Source organism: Cynocephalus volans, chromosome 2 (genome assembly GCF_027409185.1).
Source record: "Cynocephalus volans isolate mCynVol1 chromosome 2, mCynVol1.pri, whole genome shotgun sequence".
NCBI lineage: Eukaryota > Metazoa > Chordata > Mammalia > Dermoptera > Cynocephalidae > Cynocephalus > Cynocephalus volans.
Window position 1 is genome coordinate 227359433 of NC_084461.1, and position 16781 is coordinate 227376213.

General features: G+C 39.3%; 1 protein-coding gene across 2 annotated transcripts in view; it reads right to left on the reverse strand.

Annotated features, from left to right (window-relative positions):
- Positions 1 to 15566, reverse strand: part of BMPR1A (bone morphogenetic protein receptor type 1A) — a 151204-nt gene extending 135638 nt beyond the window's left edge. For both annotated transcript variants that reach the window (XM_063084592.1, XM_063084597.1), the window contains exon 1: positions 15453 to 15566. The gene's annotated coding sequence lies outside the window, so the exon portion shown is untranslated. The remainder of the gene's footprint in view (positions 1 to 15452) is intronic.
- Between the last annotated feature and the right edge of the window lie 1215 nt (positions 15567 to 16781).

The window sequence follows — 16781 nt, forward strand, 5'->3', positions numbered from 1 at the left end:
ATACTGCCCCTCCCCCACTTAATTTCAAGTTTCTTATAGTTTGGATTCAGACATTCAGGTATAATGTGTAAATGGAACTTCAGCTTTACTCACCTTATTTCTTCAAATTCTTAAGTTATGGTAAAAATACCAAGTAGTAAGATTTTTTTTAAAAACTATTTGACTCCAAAAACTGCCCCTTAGATGGTCTTATTCACTTTCGTTTTCAATTGATGTGGCAGTAGTTTTTCTTTTTTTCTTTCTTCTTGTTCTCTCACAGGGTAGATTTTATTTTATTTATTTATTTTTTTTAGGGTTAAAAGTGTAATTTTATTTAGATGTTACTTGTACATAATCTGTAGTAAGATATACAAACACATAAAAATTGTTTAACAGGAGTTTTTTTTTAATACCACTTTAAATTCAATTTACAACAGCATTGGTAATACTGCAAGATGACAGAGACTATGATTTATAAAACAAAAATTACTTGCTACTCTGGCTGATACATTTCCACTAGTCTTTAACGGAATAAAATGTATCATGTATTTCAGTTGCAAATTATTATAAAACTTTCCCAACCTAGCCACTTGGTGCTCAGAAAAGATTTTGATGTTCTAAAACTTTACTGAAATAAAAATGTTTATTTTCTAAAAGCATCATTAGTAAAGACAAACATAAACGTACGGAATCTCATGGTTTGGGGCTAACTATGCAGAGTCGGTGCCTTCTGCACGAGACCCATGTGGTTCTGAGTCATCTCTGCATCCCTTTCCCTCAGTCAAAGCTGTGAGAAAAAAGCTCATAAGAAATTAAACTAAAATGCACATGGAGAAACAAAACTGGAGACAATTTAAAATAACCTTACACTTTAAAACTGTAATTTAAAATGTAAAATTTATAGAAATGAAATATGCTTTTAAATGTTTTTCTCCATTTGGTAAATACTTTTTGAAAATGAAAATTCAAAATCTTCGTTCTTTTCTTTTCATGAAATACCATACTAGAAAAGGTCTGAATTTAAAGTTTAGAATAAATTGAATTTGCTGAAAAAATACTCTAAAAATAATCTAATTTGGATTTTAGTCATTTTCCATTCTTTTAAAGGTTATAGAACAGAACAGGGCAAAAGCTTTCTCAATAGTCATAAAATCAAGTTGAAAATAACCTGTTGATTAAACTACAGGAAGACAACTAATAATTAATAGGCTCACAAATATTTATGAATAAAATGCCACTAATTTTATTGCAGTAAGATATAAATAAAAGAAATCCTGACACGAATAGGAGCTTTAATGTGTTACCTCCATCCTGAGATCAGAAGGGCCTTAAAAAACAGAGATGCATTACCAAATATAAATTCTAAAATTAGGTTAACTCCTAATACAAAAGTAACAATAAAGACAAACTATTATAATAAAGACACAATAAGGTTTTAAAAAGAGTAAAAGTCCCAAGAATAATGCCAATATAGTAGGCACTTTTCTTTTTTGGGTGGCGGGGAGTAGAGAAATTAAAAAGAGAAATTACTTATATTCGAGAAAATGATAGTAACAAATGGTGACCAGCTCCAAGAAGCCTGGGCACTACAGCAGGTGTAGCTGAGACGACCCAGACAGACTGGCATGTGCATGTCTTGGAAAGGGGATGCAGACATTCGGTTTCTCAGGGTTTCAAAACCTACGTGACTAAAACCCAATGTCCAGGCTTTACACAACGACCATCCACAATGAAATGAGTGTCCACTGGGAGACACACAGGTGTGCCCTGGGGGGCCGGCTGATTTCCTCAGGAGAAGTCACTAAGAAAATCCCTGAGTCACCCCCCCTCACAGGGTAGATTTTAAATGTATTCTAAGAAATAATACAAATAACATAATTATGTTATGCAGACATCTACCTAACTTCAACTATTTTAAGAGTAATACTCATGATAAAGCTGTGAAATAAGGCTTGTCTGCATGGCCATCAATTAAATGTGTATGTATCTCAGAAATAAGAAAAAACATAAAGCACTAATTTTTTAAAAAATATATAGGAATGGGCCGGGCCTGTGGCGCACTAGGGAGAGTGTGGCACTGGGAGCGCGGCGACGCTCCCGCCGCGGGTTCGGATCCTATATAGGAATGGCCGGTGCGCTCACTGGCTGAGTGCCGGTCACGAAAAAGACACACACACACACACACACACACACACAAAAATATATATATATATATATATATAGGAAGGGTTTTGGATAAATGTTTAAAAGGCAACAGTATTCCACTGTCCTTCTTTCAATGTTGTTACAATGCAAAGGAAGAAAAATCAATCAAGCCAAAGAATACCAATCAAAAGTTACCTATGGAAAAATTTCCAACACATTTTAAACATCAAAAAGAAGGAATTAAATAATTGTTGAAAGTCAATTTAACCTGTTAAATATATATATTTAGACTCTGAGTGTAGATAATGTTTTACCAGGTACCTCAGGTACTACAGCAAACACACGCAAATTCATCTCTCTATGCAGAGAACAGGCAATAAAAACAGGCAAAAATAAAGTAAAATACATTATGTGTACGTAGTACGCATCGTCATCTTAAAATTATCCTACTATGGCTGGCCAGTTAGCTTGGTTGGTTAGAGCATGATGCTGGTAACAACAAGGTCCAGAGTTCCATCCCCCTATACCAGACAGCTGCCCCCCACCCCCCAAATTATCCTACTCTATTTGAGGACTAATGTAATTCTGTGGTGAAAAGCATGGTCTCTAAAGTCAGATTGTCTGGGTTTGAATCCCAGCTCTGTCCCTTACAAGCTGCCCAACCTGTGAAAAGTTATTAACCTCTGTAACCTCAGTTTCCTCATGTGTAAAAGGGAACTGATACAGGACCTGTATCATAGAATACTTGTAAGGATTAGATGGATTCAATATGCAGGATTTACAATAGGGGCTGGCACAAAGAAAATATGTTAAATGTTATTTAACTTATCTCAATCATGTATTTTATTGCTCTACATTCTTTAAGTTAAAATTCGGGAGAGGGGGAGAGAGGTTTGGGTAATGGATCACAATAATCAACCACATTGTATATTGATAAAATAAAATGAAATTTTTTAAAACCCTGAAAATAAATAAATAAACTAAAATCCATTTACTGTTTCTATGTGAATAATGGCTGATAATTTAGAATTTCATAAAACTCAAAATCTCCTACACTAAATAAAAATATAATATTAAACTAGTGCTTTTTATTGAGTCCCTTTTATTTCACGTTTCCAAGGTTTAAAAAACATCAACTCCATAAAAACTTAAGAGTAAGATATCTAAGTTAATGTTCCAATTAAAACGGTTATCATATAATATACAGTTTATAAATGTGAAATAGAACTAAGTAAGACATACTTAATGGTAAAATTACATTAAGCAGAATTAGAATGCACTTGGAAATAGAACCACTGAGAAGATCAAATAGTCATGTATAAAACTGTGATAGCTTCATATAGAGAAAAGAGAACGGGATTTGATGTCCAAGGGGCTTTAGTAGCAACTTAAGGTGATACTTACATAACCTTAATAAAGAGTCTAAAATTGGTACAAACATGAGAAATAGATTTTATTTTTCTCCAGTCCCTACCCTCAACTGTGGCTGGTCAAATCTCCCTTTTCTACCTTTTAAGGACATCTTGAAAAATTCCTATAGCTTTCCAGTAGCTTACAGTTATTAAAAAGTCTAGTCCAATCCAGCCTATCGCAGTTTAAAATTTTAATCTTTAGTATTACAATCTTCTTCCTCTCCAAATTCAGGCTTGGCCATGGTCCAAGAGAGTTCAGCTGGGGAAAGGGGTGTGGTCTGATCTACTGGGGAGGAATGAAGGAGACTGGAGCAAGCTCTCTCAGCACCTGAGCACTTTTGCTCCTTCCCTGGCTTATATGGACCATATTTTCTGTATCACAGGCAGCCAAATGATAGCTTTTCTCCTGGGGACAAGTGGAGCTCTTTGGTGACTGAGAGGACGAGGGTCTTCTATTACCTACTGCACATTTCTGCACCTAAAGACCTGCTTCAGCTCCACCTCTCCTAACTACTTTTGCTCCCTCTCTAGCAGGCTAGCCCTGGCAAGGTGGCGGAAGCCTGGTTTTGTTCTCCATTACCCACTTGAACTAAAAGAAACTCAAAACAAATACCAACTATTCTACTACCTCTGTCAACACTGAAGTTTTGTTTTTTGTTTTTTGGGGGTTTTTGGTGGCTGGCCGGTCCAGAGATCTGAACCCTTGACCTTGGTGTTGTAACAACATGCTCTAACAAACTGAGCTAACTGGCCAGCCCATACTGAGATTTCTAATTTTCTTTATCCCTTGCTCAAACAGGCACAAATAAAGAAGTCAGCTACATAATGAATATCACCTAGGTAATAAGAAGTTCCTCTCCATGTCTGCTAGTATTTTTAACCTCCAGGACCGGCTCTCTTACGCCTCCCCACACTAAGCAACTGAGGAAAGGACACCCCAGGGAGGGAGAAGTGAGAAAAAACTACAAAACTAGCCACTGCAGTGACTACTGTGCACAGTTCCCCTACCTCTCAACTTCTGACCTGATTCTAACATATCTTTATAAGTCCTGTAAAGGATTCTGGCCCACTAAATGCTTGAGACTTTCTTTAGACTATGGAGTCCTTGACTTCACTTTATACTTAACTTTGAGCTCCTTGTCTCCCATTATGAGATAAGAAGGAAAAGTCTGATTCTATTTACTTTTTACACATACTTGTTTGACCTTGCTGGGACAATTAACCTTCATTAGCCTCAGATTCTTGATGTACAAAACAGGAAAAGCAACAAAATCTCCTATGTCAATTTGCCAGTACTGATAATATATATAAATACTTTGGAAACTCAAATGTGAATATTAACAACATAAAAATAATGCAAACTTTTAAGAAGTATCAGGATTAGATTTAATTTTCAAGGACCCTATATATGCAGCCACTGAAGTTTGCTTTTCAAGATAAAAGTCTTTCTAACTTATTTCTCTCTCACCAATATCCACCTCCACTAACATTCATTAAGCTGCTAAGTGCCAAGCACGGTGTAAAGTGCTTAACTGCACTCATTTATTTAGTCCTCACAGTAACCATTAGTATCCCCATTTTACATATGGAGAAAGAACTGAGAAACAGATTAGGAAGGGAAATGACAGGTTTTGGTTCAAGTAAGTACCGGGAGTTCACACACACACCCCCAAAAAATGTGATTCAAGGCAGTTAGAATCCATCTTGTGCCATCTTACTAGGGTACTAACACAAAAACCAGTTTTAGGAAAGATAAAAGGACCCTTAAAAGAACAGATGGAGATATGACAGTTTTGTGACATCTGTGTAGGTGTGGTACAGAATTCTCTCCAAAGACTATCTTCCCTGGTTGCAAAACTCCCAGGGAGGAGATTTATGACAACTGAGGTCTTTTGGGAGGCTGTACATTTAAGCAGATAAGAGAGTTCACAAAAAAACCTATTCTCAAATGCCTTTAGCTCAAAATAATTTTTATGCCACAGTAGCGTATTCTAGACCCTTCTGCGATCAACAGACCCAAATATCTGAACACTTACTTTGTACAAAGCACTGCATTTGTTCTGTTGCCAATACAACATATTTTAGGACAAAATTCAGCCACCATGGAGTTTGTAATGACAGTGTAAGGCTACTTAAACTTTAACTTCTTTTGTTTTTTAATACTCTCACGACAGCAAACAAATGCATAGTATGACCCCGTTTTTGGAAAAGACGAGGGGGAAAGAGAATAAAGAAGTGAAGGCAAAGGAAAAGAAAGATTATACTTATCTCTATACTTTTAAGAGTGGTAATAATCTTGGAGGGGCAAAGTAGGATTAAAGAAGACTTTTGCTTTCTACTTCATTTCTGTATTGTTTGAAGTTTCAACCACAAATATGTGTAACTTCTGTTAACAGAAAAAACACAGGGTTCTATGGTAATGTATAATTAGGAAAACTATACTGGAGTTTCACTAAGTGTATTAGTATACTAAAAGCTCTGAGAGGTCTGTAGTAAAGAAACCAAATATATCGTACAAGAAAAACCAATATACTTCCTTCAAATAGTGATGCAGGAGAAGAGCTAACTTCTAGGCTTGGGCCACTGAGGAAGGCTTCATAGAGGAGATAGGACTTACACTAGATTTCAAAGCATTCTGATGGTCAAAGAACCTGGGGAAGGAAAGTCAAAGGCAGAACTGTCCCGTACAATGTATAATTTTAAACTTAAAATTTTCTAGTTGCCACATTAAGAAAGTAAAAAGAATCAAGTTATATTACTTTGAATATATTTCTTTAATCCTTTCTATCAAAAACAGTACCATTTAAATATTTAACCAATATTTTTAAAGCATAATGAGATATTTCATTCTTTTTTTTGTACTACCTTCAAAATCTGGCATGTAATTTACACTTTATAGCAAAACTCAATTCATACTAGCCGCATTTTAAATGCTCAATAGCCACATGTGGTAGTAGCTACTGTAGTCAACAGTATAGGTCTAAGGATTATGAACCCAAACCCAGAATTGGATATTTTGGTGACTTAGGCTAATAAAAGAGTAGTAGGGAGTGAACGAGACAGAAAAGGCAGATTGGGCCAGAGCAGAAGGTCAGTCTGAAATAATTTGGATTTTATATTGTAAGCAAATAAGAAACCAGGAAAAAAAAAAATTTAACAAGTAGGGATGATGACTAAATCACTATTTCAGGAAGATTCACTGTTTTTCTTTACTAAGATACACATATAAATCCAACATGCAACTTTTTCCCAACATTTTTATTCCTTGAAAGATTACAGAAATGGAGATATAAAAAATAATCTGCCTTCAAGCAGTTGTATTTTATTGATCTGATGTAGACTTAAGATACTTTAGGATAGTTACTGTTGAGATATTATTTCATGACATCTTAAAATGATTTTTTTTTTTTTAAACTTACGGAACACGTTAGCTTTGCCAAAATTTAACAGCCTTTACTTTAACATTTCCTATCACAGGCTTTTTAAAACCAGGAATCTAAAATATCCTTAATCAAATACATATTTAAAACATTCAAGACCTTGTCCTCCTAAAATGTATTACAAAAAATGCTTTAATTGCTAATAAGAAAACTACCTACAAATTTTAATACAAGGGGACTTCAAAAAGTTCATGGAAAAATGGATTTAAAGATAAAAATTAAAAATATAAATTTTATCTCTCAACATAAGCTCCACCAAGTTCAAGGCACTTTTGTAAGCAATGATACAAGCCACTTAGTCCATCCTTAAAGAACTGAGGGTCCTGGGAGTTAAACCATGTCAAGGCAGAATTTTTTACATTATTAACTGAAAGAAATGGGTGCCCTTTAAAGATTTTTTAAGATTAAGAATCAAAAGTCAGAAAGAGCCAAATCAGGACTGTAAGTTGGATGCCTAATCATGTCCCATGGAAACTCTCACAAAGTTGCCCTTGTTTGATGAGGGGAATGAGCAGGAGTGTTGTTGAGATGGAGAAGGACTCCCTGGTGAAGCTTCCTTAAGTGTTTTTCAGCTAAAGCTCTGGCTAACTTTCTCAAAACACTCATAATAAGCAGATATTATAATTCTTTTGTCCTCCAGAAAGTCAGCAAGCTAAATACCTTGAGCATCCCAAAAAGCTGTTGCCTTGACCTTTGCTCTTGACTGGTTCATTTTTGCTTTGACTATGCCACTTCCACCCTTGGTAGTTTTAATTATGCTTTGTCTTCAGGATGTACTGATACAGCCGTGTTTCACCTCCTGCCACAATTCTTCAGAGAAATGCTTCAGGATCCTGATCCCACTTGTTTAAAATTTCCATTAAAAGCTCTGCTCTTGTCTGCACATTTCTGGTACCCATTGAATGGAAAGTTTGCTCAACTGTCAGAATTGTGTAAGCCGAACCAACTGAGATGTCTATGATGTTGGCTATTGCTTCTGCTGATAATCATCAGTTCTCTTCAAATAGGGCATGAACAAGATTAATTTTTTTCTTGGCAAACTGATGGTCTGTCACTCAGGGCCTCATCTTCAACATCGTCTTCTGAAAATGTTCCATTTGTAAACTGTGGATTCTTTGGGGCACTGTCCCCATAAACTTTGTAAAGCATCAGTGATTCCACCGTTCTTCCACCCACGCTTCACCATCAGTTTGATGTTTGTTCTTGCTTCAGTTTTAGCAGAATTCATGCTGCTCTGATAAGGGCTCTTTTCAAACTAATGTCTTATCCTTCTTAGTGCCTCAAACTAGATCCTGTTTGGACATGTTATAACAAGTTAATAAGAGTTTATTTTGGTGCAAAAAAATTTTGCAATCCATGCATGGTTTTTTCATAATATGCATTTTCCATGAACTTTTTCAAGGACCCCACTTATACTCGTACACAAAACAGTATCACAAATGCACAAGTAGCCTACAGATTTCTAACTTCAAAATTAAGAATCTAACCCTAACCCTAACATTTCACATACTTTACCTAAAGGCTAAAGAAAAAAATTAACACTCAAAAAAGGAAATAAGAAAGTGGGGCATGGGAAGAACACCACTTGTCATAAGCCATTCCCTTTGTTACCTGCAGGACTGCCACGGCTGGAAGAGTGACTTTTCAGCCAAAAGTCAGAAATCCAGAGATATCATCAGGACCAAAAGCATTATATGACCTGCAATTTTAGCAAAACTATCTGCTCTGCCTTAAAGTCATCGAATTTTCTTTCTTTCTTTTTTTTTAAGCAGAAAAAGATCTCCAAGTTCATCAAGCCCCTTTTACTTTTTAAAATTAGGAAACAGAGATACAGATAGGTTTAGTGTGGTATCCAAAATTGCACAGCTACTGAGCAGGACCAGTACTAGACATTATTTACAAAAAACCAGAAGCCAAAACTTAATCATTCTGCTACTTCTTTATAATGTTTATTTTCCAAATTATCCACAATAAATATACTTTTATAATTGTAAACATTTCAGATACAATGTAAAAAAGTAGCAAAAAAAATGTTTGTCTTAAAAACTACTGAATACTTCCAGAAACATTCTCCCGGTCTTTCTTGCCTAAGGCCTCATTCTGCAGGCAACTTTCTCAGGAAAGTCTTCCAAAGCACCTGCATCCTACACAGGCCAGGTTCCCTTATCACAGATCTTATAAGTTTCCTGGACTTCCCATTTTTAGATCTTACAACTACAGTTAGATAATTATTTAATGTTTATCCTCTCTATCCAGGCCTTAAATTGGTGTTTAGGACTCTGTTCTAGGCTCTTTCCTGTATAAATAGGAACTCCTGATATGAAATTCACAGTATAGCCATGAAACTGTATACAAAATTACTTTGTGTATTTTTCTTCTGATTCTAAAAGAATGACCTATAAAAAGGTTAAGAACCAAAAGACAGTGGATTTATGCTGTTTACCTGTCCGGAGCCATCTTTTCTTTGGGAAAATCACCACTTGCCCATCCCACCTAGCTGCAGGAAGACTTCAGTTACAATGTTTAACCAGCTCCCTAACTGCTCCAATGGGTGTGTAAGCCAAGCATGGCCAGTAATGGCACCCCATTCTCCATGTACACCCAGTAAGAATCTGTCCAGGAGACAGAATATATGCATTGGAAAAGAGGTTCCCTTTCCCCCTCCTGAATCCATAGCAGGCAGGCCTGTACAAGCCTGAAGTTGCCAGGTCCTCCTCTGCCAGATGAATGCACCTGCCTGAAAATGAGGCAAAAAAAAAAAAAAAGAGAACAGAGACAGAACCCCAATTATATCATTTGAACACTTAGATCCAGCCATGCCTATTTTGAGTCTTTTCAAAAATGTCAGAGGGAATAAAAAAGAAGCTTTTTCCCCTTTAAAGCTAATTTGAGTTGGGTTTGTCACTTGCAAGCAAAAGTCACTTGAGAACCATCCAATTCCACCATTGGAATATACAACCTATATGGTAATCACTTCAAAATATTTACTTCCAGCCGAAACTTCTGTCAAACTCCAGACCCATATATATAATTGCCAAGTGGAAATCTCTAAACTGTTTCAGAGACACCTCAAACTCCATGTGATCAAAACTACACTATTTTCTTCCACAAACCAGTTCTCTCTCCCCATTTTTCACCTCAGTCAACAACACACATCGACCCTTCTTTCCAAGCTAGAAACCTGGGAGTCATTCTTACCAATCCCATTCCTTCTCTTACTCATAATAGTTACCAAGTCCTGTCCATCCCAGGTCTCAATTATCTGTCACCATTCCAGTCTGACCCAGGTCAGAAAATCCTCCCTACGGGTTTCAGTGCCTTCAGTCTTCCTTCCAACTGTTTCTCCAATATGTAACTAATCTCCTAAACTGCAAATATGATTATTTTACTCCTATCTTCCTTCATAATCGTTAAGTCAATAGCCAATCACTACATATATAACTAGAGCAATAGCCAAGCTCCACTGTTTTAGACATTAGTGGTGTAACAAACCTATATCATAAAAAAACAAGGTTCATTACAAGCATAAAAGTATAAAAGGAAGAATAATTAAGTCCACAACACACTAAATAAAAGATACTAAAAATAATTTCCTTGCCTATTCAATGTCTATTCGCTAGTTCTATATTTAAGTATCCATATAAACTTGGTTTAGGGACTCACTGAGCCCACCCTGAGATGGACTCCGCAGATCATCTGATCTCCTTATGCCCTAACTAGTGCTCTCTTCAAGAAACTCTACTGTGGATGTCCAAGCACATCATTTTGTTTTCATTTTTAAAGAACTGATAGTCTTTAAAATACTAGCTATAAAAAATCGATACATGCTTTAATTATGATTTAGTAAAATATCCAAATACATTTTTGTACTTACTTTTAAAAAAACCAAGTATATCATGATTGTTAGTGATGACATGTAAATGCTGGATATTGCCTTTAAGATGATCCATACATTTGCCCATCACAACCTTCCACAATTCCCCTCTTACACTGACTGTGCCATTTTGTGAAAATTACCAGCTCTTAAGGAACTTATGAGTTTAGATAATAAGCAAAAGAAATTAGGAGAAAGAAATATGAACAGCTGGAAGTCAAAATATGTCCCAACCAGACTAGCCTACCTAGTTGTGGAAGACTCCATCCAAAAATAAATATTTCTCTATGCTACCTAAAACTTTTCATTTATTAAAGAGGTTCAACAAGCACCCTTTTTTAAAAAGAATTTTTCAGGCAGTCTGGTTAGCTCAGTTGGTTAGAGTGTGCTGCTGATAACACCAAGGTCTAGGGTTCAATCCCTGTACTGGCCAGCCACCAAAAAAAACACAAAAAAACAATAAAAATAACTTTTCATAGTAACAGTAGAGCTATAAGTCACTCCCACACGAGTTTAAATTCTTTCTTCCCAACATCTACACTAAAAAAAACAGGAGTTCTGATTAAGGAGAGAAACCCTATTCATCAACATATATTTTTCATATTTTAGCATCTCTGGAATTGGGTGCACCTTACAATCAATGGCTTCTTACATGTAGAAGCATATTTTCTTTATAAGTGGTCTATAAAATTATGGTGCATCTTACAACTAACATACTTCAATGAAACTCAACATTTAATCTTGTGTTAAAGAATTGGACTGACCTTGTCAATATGGAGACTGTGGCATTAAAAGGCATTCTAAAAGCATAAAAATTAGTAAAAGGTGGGAGAGGGAAAAAGGAAAGGGTTCCTACTTCAAAATTTAGCATGGGAGGAAACCCACTTTCCTTCCTCTCCATGGTTCCCTGCTCCCAAGATCCAAAAGTCAGATCAGTACAGTTCAATCGTCACTGCTAGGCTAGACAGGGGCCTTTCCCCATTTACCCATTTTAATATGTAACAAAGTCAGTTAGAGACCCAGCCTGCAATCTAGTAGCAGAAATAATATCTGAATAAAAACTGCTATAAAAGACCAAATGACTCACAGAACTGCACACTTATCATGTGTATATCACTGTACATAAATTATACTTTAATAAAGTGGATTTTTTAAAAAAGACAAGTACAATAAGAAAATACTAGATAAAAAATAAACTGTATGGCTTAAAAAAAAAAATGTGAGACTTCAGAAGGGATTCTATCCAGAGAAAGAAAACAGGTAAGACTTTACAAAGGGGTGAAATTTGAAATGAGACTTGGACACACAACTGGCTATATAGGCAAGTCCAAGCAGAGGGAACTGTACAAGCAGCAATTCATGGGAAGGACTTCATTTAAGGGAAGACACTGGAAACTTCTGAGCAGAGAAATGATAAGAACTGGGCTTCAAGATTAATTTAGGCAGAAATGCATAAGACAGACTGGATAAAGGAGAAAGTGAAGGAAAGAAGATCATTACATCAGTCCTAGTGGGATGAGAACCTGATTCACAGCAAAAAAAAAAAAAAAAAAAAAAAAGCGTGGGGAACAGGTACTGAAAAGGGAAAATAACCAAACATAGCAGAAATTTAAAGGAAAAAAATTACGTGAAAACCAAGTAACATTAGATTTGAAAACCCAATAAATAAATTTCTGGCAAAAATGTGAAACACTAAAATCTACACAAGAAATAGAAAACCTACAAACATCAAAACCAATAGCTGCTAAATAAATTGAAATGGTATTCAAAGTCCTCTTCAGAAAAAAATATCTAGGCCTGAATGGTCTTATAGGTGAGATTTGCCAAACTTTCAAGGGAACAGATAATTCTAGCCTAAAATGCTCCTGAAGAGAGAAGGAGGAGGAAAAGCTGCCCAACTAATTCTGAGTCTACTGAAACCAACATGAATTAAGAACTGTATCAAAGTGAGCAGGAACAGAGAGAAGAGTTATATCATCATGAAAGCAGAATAAACAGATGTTGGCTACAGACAAGATGTGATTAAACGGGTGAAGGTTTGGGTTTAGTGTGACATCAACAGAATTAAGGAACACAAGAGAACAAGTTTAGTAAGGAAGAGAAGCTCAGTTTGAACAAGAACTACCAGTGCAGATATGAATAACATAACTGAAAAAACAACACTGAAAGAAGAGAAAGAATGGAGATTTGAGAATTATTCAGACAAAAAGGTCTGAACAGTAATTATTATTCAGACCTTTCTGTATGAATAATAATGTCAAGGGACTAGACATGTATAGAAAAGTGATCTGAAAAGTGAAACTTGGAGAATGCTTACATTAAAAGGAGGGAAAACAGAAGGCAGAAAGGGGACAGATTTCACAGATGCCCCCTTTTCATCTACAGTAGTTAATTCTTACTTATCCTTCACAATTGTCCCAGGTTCCAAGTAACATTTTTAAGGAGGCCTTCCCAGATTCTCCCAGCACCATCAGCATCAGGTGAGGTCCCTATTTTAAGCTCTTATAATACTCTGCACTGTGATTATAATCACAGTTATATTTAATTACAGAATTCATTCTGCAACAGACCTTAAGCTCTATGAGGGCAAGGACCACATCTCTTGTTGCATGCTAACACCTTGCACGGTATATTAGAATACAGCCTGTATTTGTTCAATGAAATGTACACATGAATGAAAGCCAAGGACAGGCATTTCAAGAATGTGAAGATGTTAAGTGTTACAAAAAGCTCAAGGAGAGGACTTAGAAAAGATGTTTTAATGTGTTGATTAAATTATAGTTCCTTTGTGAAACCCAGATAACAAGGGGTTAAGAAATGAACAGACGACCACCAAGTAAAGGCAGGAAAAGTAGACTACTCTTGGTAATCTCTAGACATAGGATTATGAATGACTGAATTTTAATTTTACTTCAATTTTGCTGTATTTTACAACTTTTCTTTAATGACCATGTATTATTTTTATAAGGATAAAACTTTTTAAAATGTTGATATGATTTGAAAAGGAAAAGCTTGAGGAAGCAGCAGACTTAAGAAAGGTTTGTGTAAATTGAAGGAATCTTAAGTACACTTGTAGTTTTAAGAACTCAAAAACAACAGAGAGGATAACTGATGCTGCAGTAAGTAGGAAAATTAGTGGAAAATCAAACAAGGTGTTAACTAGTAAGAAGGACAAAAACAAAACAAAACAAAAAACTCTTCCTCATATGGAAAAAGGAAACAGATGATAAATGGAATCCAGAGAAAGAGCTCCGACTGGATGCCTCAGTCTTTTCAGTAAAGATATGGAGAAGTGAAGAAAGCAGAAAAGATTTGAAATGGGCTCCATGGAGAATATAAAGGGGAAAAAATAAAACAGGAACAGAACTGGTTCTATTGGAAATACACTGTAAATTTCAATCGGCTTATTGTAAACTCAACGCATTCCTAGATCAGATCAAATTCCTAGATTTTTAAATTTAGTTTAAATTTAAAAACCTAAATAATTCTGGTTCTCAATCTCTTTATTTCAATAACTGAAAACAATGATAAGCATTTTGTCAATTCTACTTTAATTCAAAGTTTAACTCCTCTTACGAGTAAATACAATAGGAGTTGTTTTCAACTCAAGCAACAAAACAGCGATCATTTCAAGAGTTTGCTTTTTAAAAAAAACTCGTACGCCAGAATACGGCGTGCCTGAGTTCAAATCCCAGCCCACTTAGACAAATTATTTAAACTCTCTGCGTCTCGGTCTCCTCTTACTTAAAAAATGAGGAATACAACCACCAGGGTTATCACAAGGACTAAACGACGTAACACAGGTGCCAAGTTCGTCCGACGTACTCAGAACGATTTGTTAACCGTTTAAAACAGAAAACCTGCAGCACTTCGACCAAGTTAAAACATCTAAGAGCATGAAAGAGTACAAGTCACAAAGCACCAGACACCAACACACAGCATATTATTTTTCTTCCCTGACGCAAGCTCTTTTTTTTTTTTTCTTGTCATACCTTTCCACTAGGAGCCTGGAAAGAGAAAAAAGGTTCCGCTCAATGCAGCAGAAGTTTTCCTAAACTAAAGTGCAGAATCACAACAGACATGGCAGCGAGGCCGCGCAGGACAACAGGTGAACCCGCACGCAGGGACCTCCGAGAACGCGGGCACCTTCCCGCGGCCAAGTTGGAGGGCGGGCTGACGGCTGCTCCCGGCCCGACCACCACACCGAACACGCTCGGTTTTCTTTTCTTTCTTGCCGACGCGCAAAGAGACAAATCACGAGGATCAACCTCGAAGCTCCGGGCGGGGAGGTGAGCGCCTTTCCCATTTAAGGATTCCAGAAGCGTCCTCGGAGCGGCTTTCGCCCACACCACCTCCCCAACCTCGGCCTGCAACCCGGGGGTGGGGAACAAAAGAGGGGCCGGGCGGCGGGCGGGACGCGACGCCCGGGGGTCGTCCGGGCCCTGGGCGCGCCGCGGCCTGAGCGGCCGAGACGGCGGGACTGGCCGGGCCGGGCCGCCCCTCGCCCGGGCCTCTGAAACTTCGCTCGAGCCCCGCGCCGGCCTTCCCCGCCGCAGCCGGCCTTCCCCGGCGCGCACACGCACTTCCGACGAGCCGACTCACCCGGACCCCGCGGAACTCATCCTCCAGCCCTCGGCACGGAGCGGGTGGGCGCGGCGAGCCGCCGGGGCGCGCGGGGGCCCGGCTCGGCCTCCGCCTTGGGCGTGCAGCGGCCCCGGCCCGGTCGCCCTCGCGCGGCCGTGCGATCCTCGTCTCGCGCGGACGGACGCGCTGGAGCCTGAGCCTTCCTCCCCGCCCTCCTCCCGCCCTCCCTCCTCCTCCGCCGAGCCCGGCAGGCGGATTCCAATCTCAGCAGCCGCCGCCGCCGCCGCCGACTCTCGCACGGGGGGTGGGGGCGGCGCGGGAGAGCGGGCCGGGGGCGGGGGCCGGGGGAGAGGCGGGCCTCGGCGCGGCGCGCGCACCCGACACGGCTCCGGCCTCGCCCCGCCCCGGACACGAAAGGAGCCGAGCGCGTGGCGGAGGCGCCCGAAGGGTCCGCGGGGCCGGCGCCCCGCTGCCGGGGAGGAGGGCCGGCCGCCGGCACCGGGGCGCCGGGCTGCCGCTGGGGGGACTCTCCTCCGCTCGGCCCCTCCCCACGAGCCGGCCCTTCCTCCGCCGCGGTGGGGCCGCGTGGAGCAGACGCCGCGGGGCGCGCGGGACCGAGCGCGGCGCAGGGGAGCGTGGACGCGACCGCCGCGTGTTGCGGGACGGCCGGGGCGCCCGGGACCCTCTGCTGTGGAGGGTTCCTTCGCGTGGACCCCTTCTGCAGTCAGCTAGTTTGTGAAAAAAGCCCGATCGCTCAGAAGGCACCAAGTCACCAAGGTGGGGGCTTGCCAGGTCTTGGTGGTAGTCGTTGCGACAAAGAAAAGAAAAAATGTAGTCGCACTGCATTCATGATCCACCCACCCCGCTGCCCGGCTTCTCTTTCTGGGCTCTTTGCCAGCGTGCTGAGGCACAGTTAGGGAGGTGGAGGTGAACGGGCTCCGAGGGAGCAGCAGGCAAAAGCAGCTCATTTCCTCATCGATCCCGGAGCTCCGAGGCCCGGCCACCTCGGGTCCCTGTGATCTGCGAGCCCGTGAATTCCAAAGGCATAAGATAAGGAGCGGCATGAGCCCAACAGAACTGAAGTCAGCGGACTATAAATATTTCTTTCATCTCTACCTTTGGCTCACTCTAGTGACCTCATATACCCTCCGGAGTCTCATTCCCTCCGTTTGGAAAATGCAAATAATTGTCGCTACCTCTTTTCTTCCATCTTCCCTCATTTTTCGTGGAAAATAACTGTTAAAAGTATCCAATGACCTGAACGTGAAGAAAGAGGAGATAGGCCCCTTTTTAACCAAATGTGACATTAACCTTTCTGGTAAGTATTTCAACGAGTGTATCAAGTTT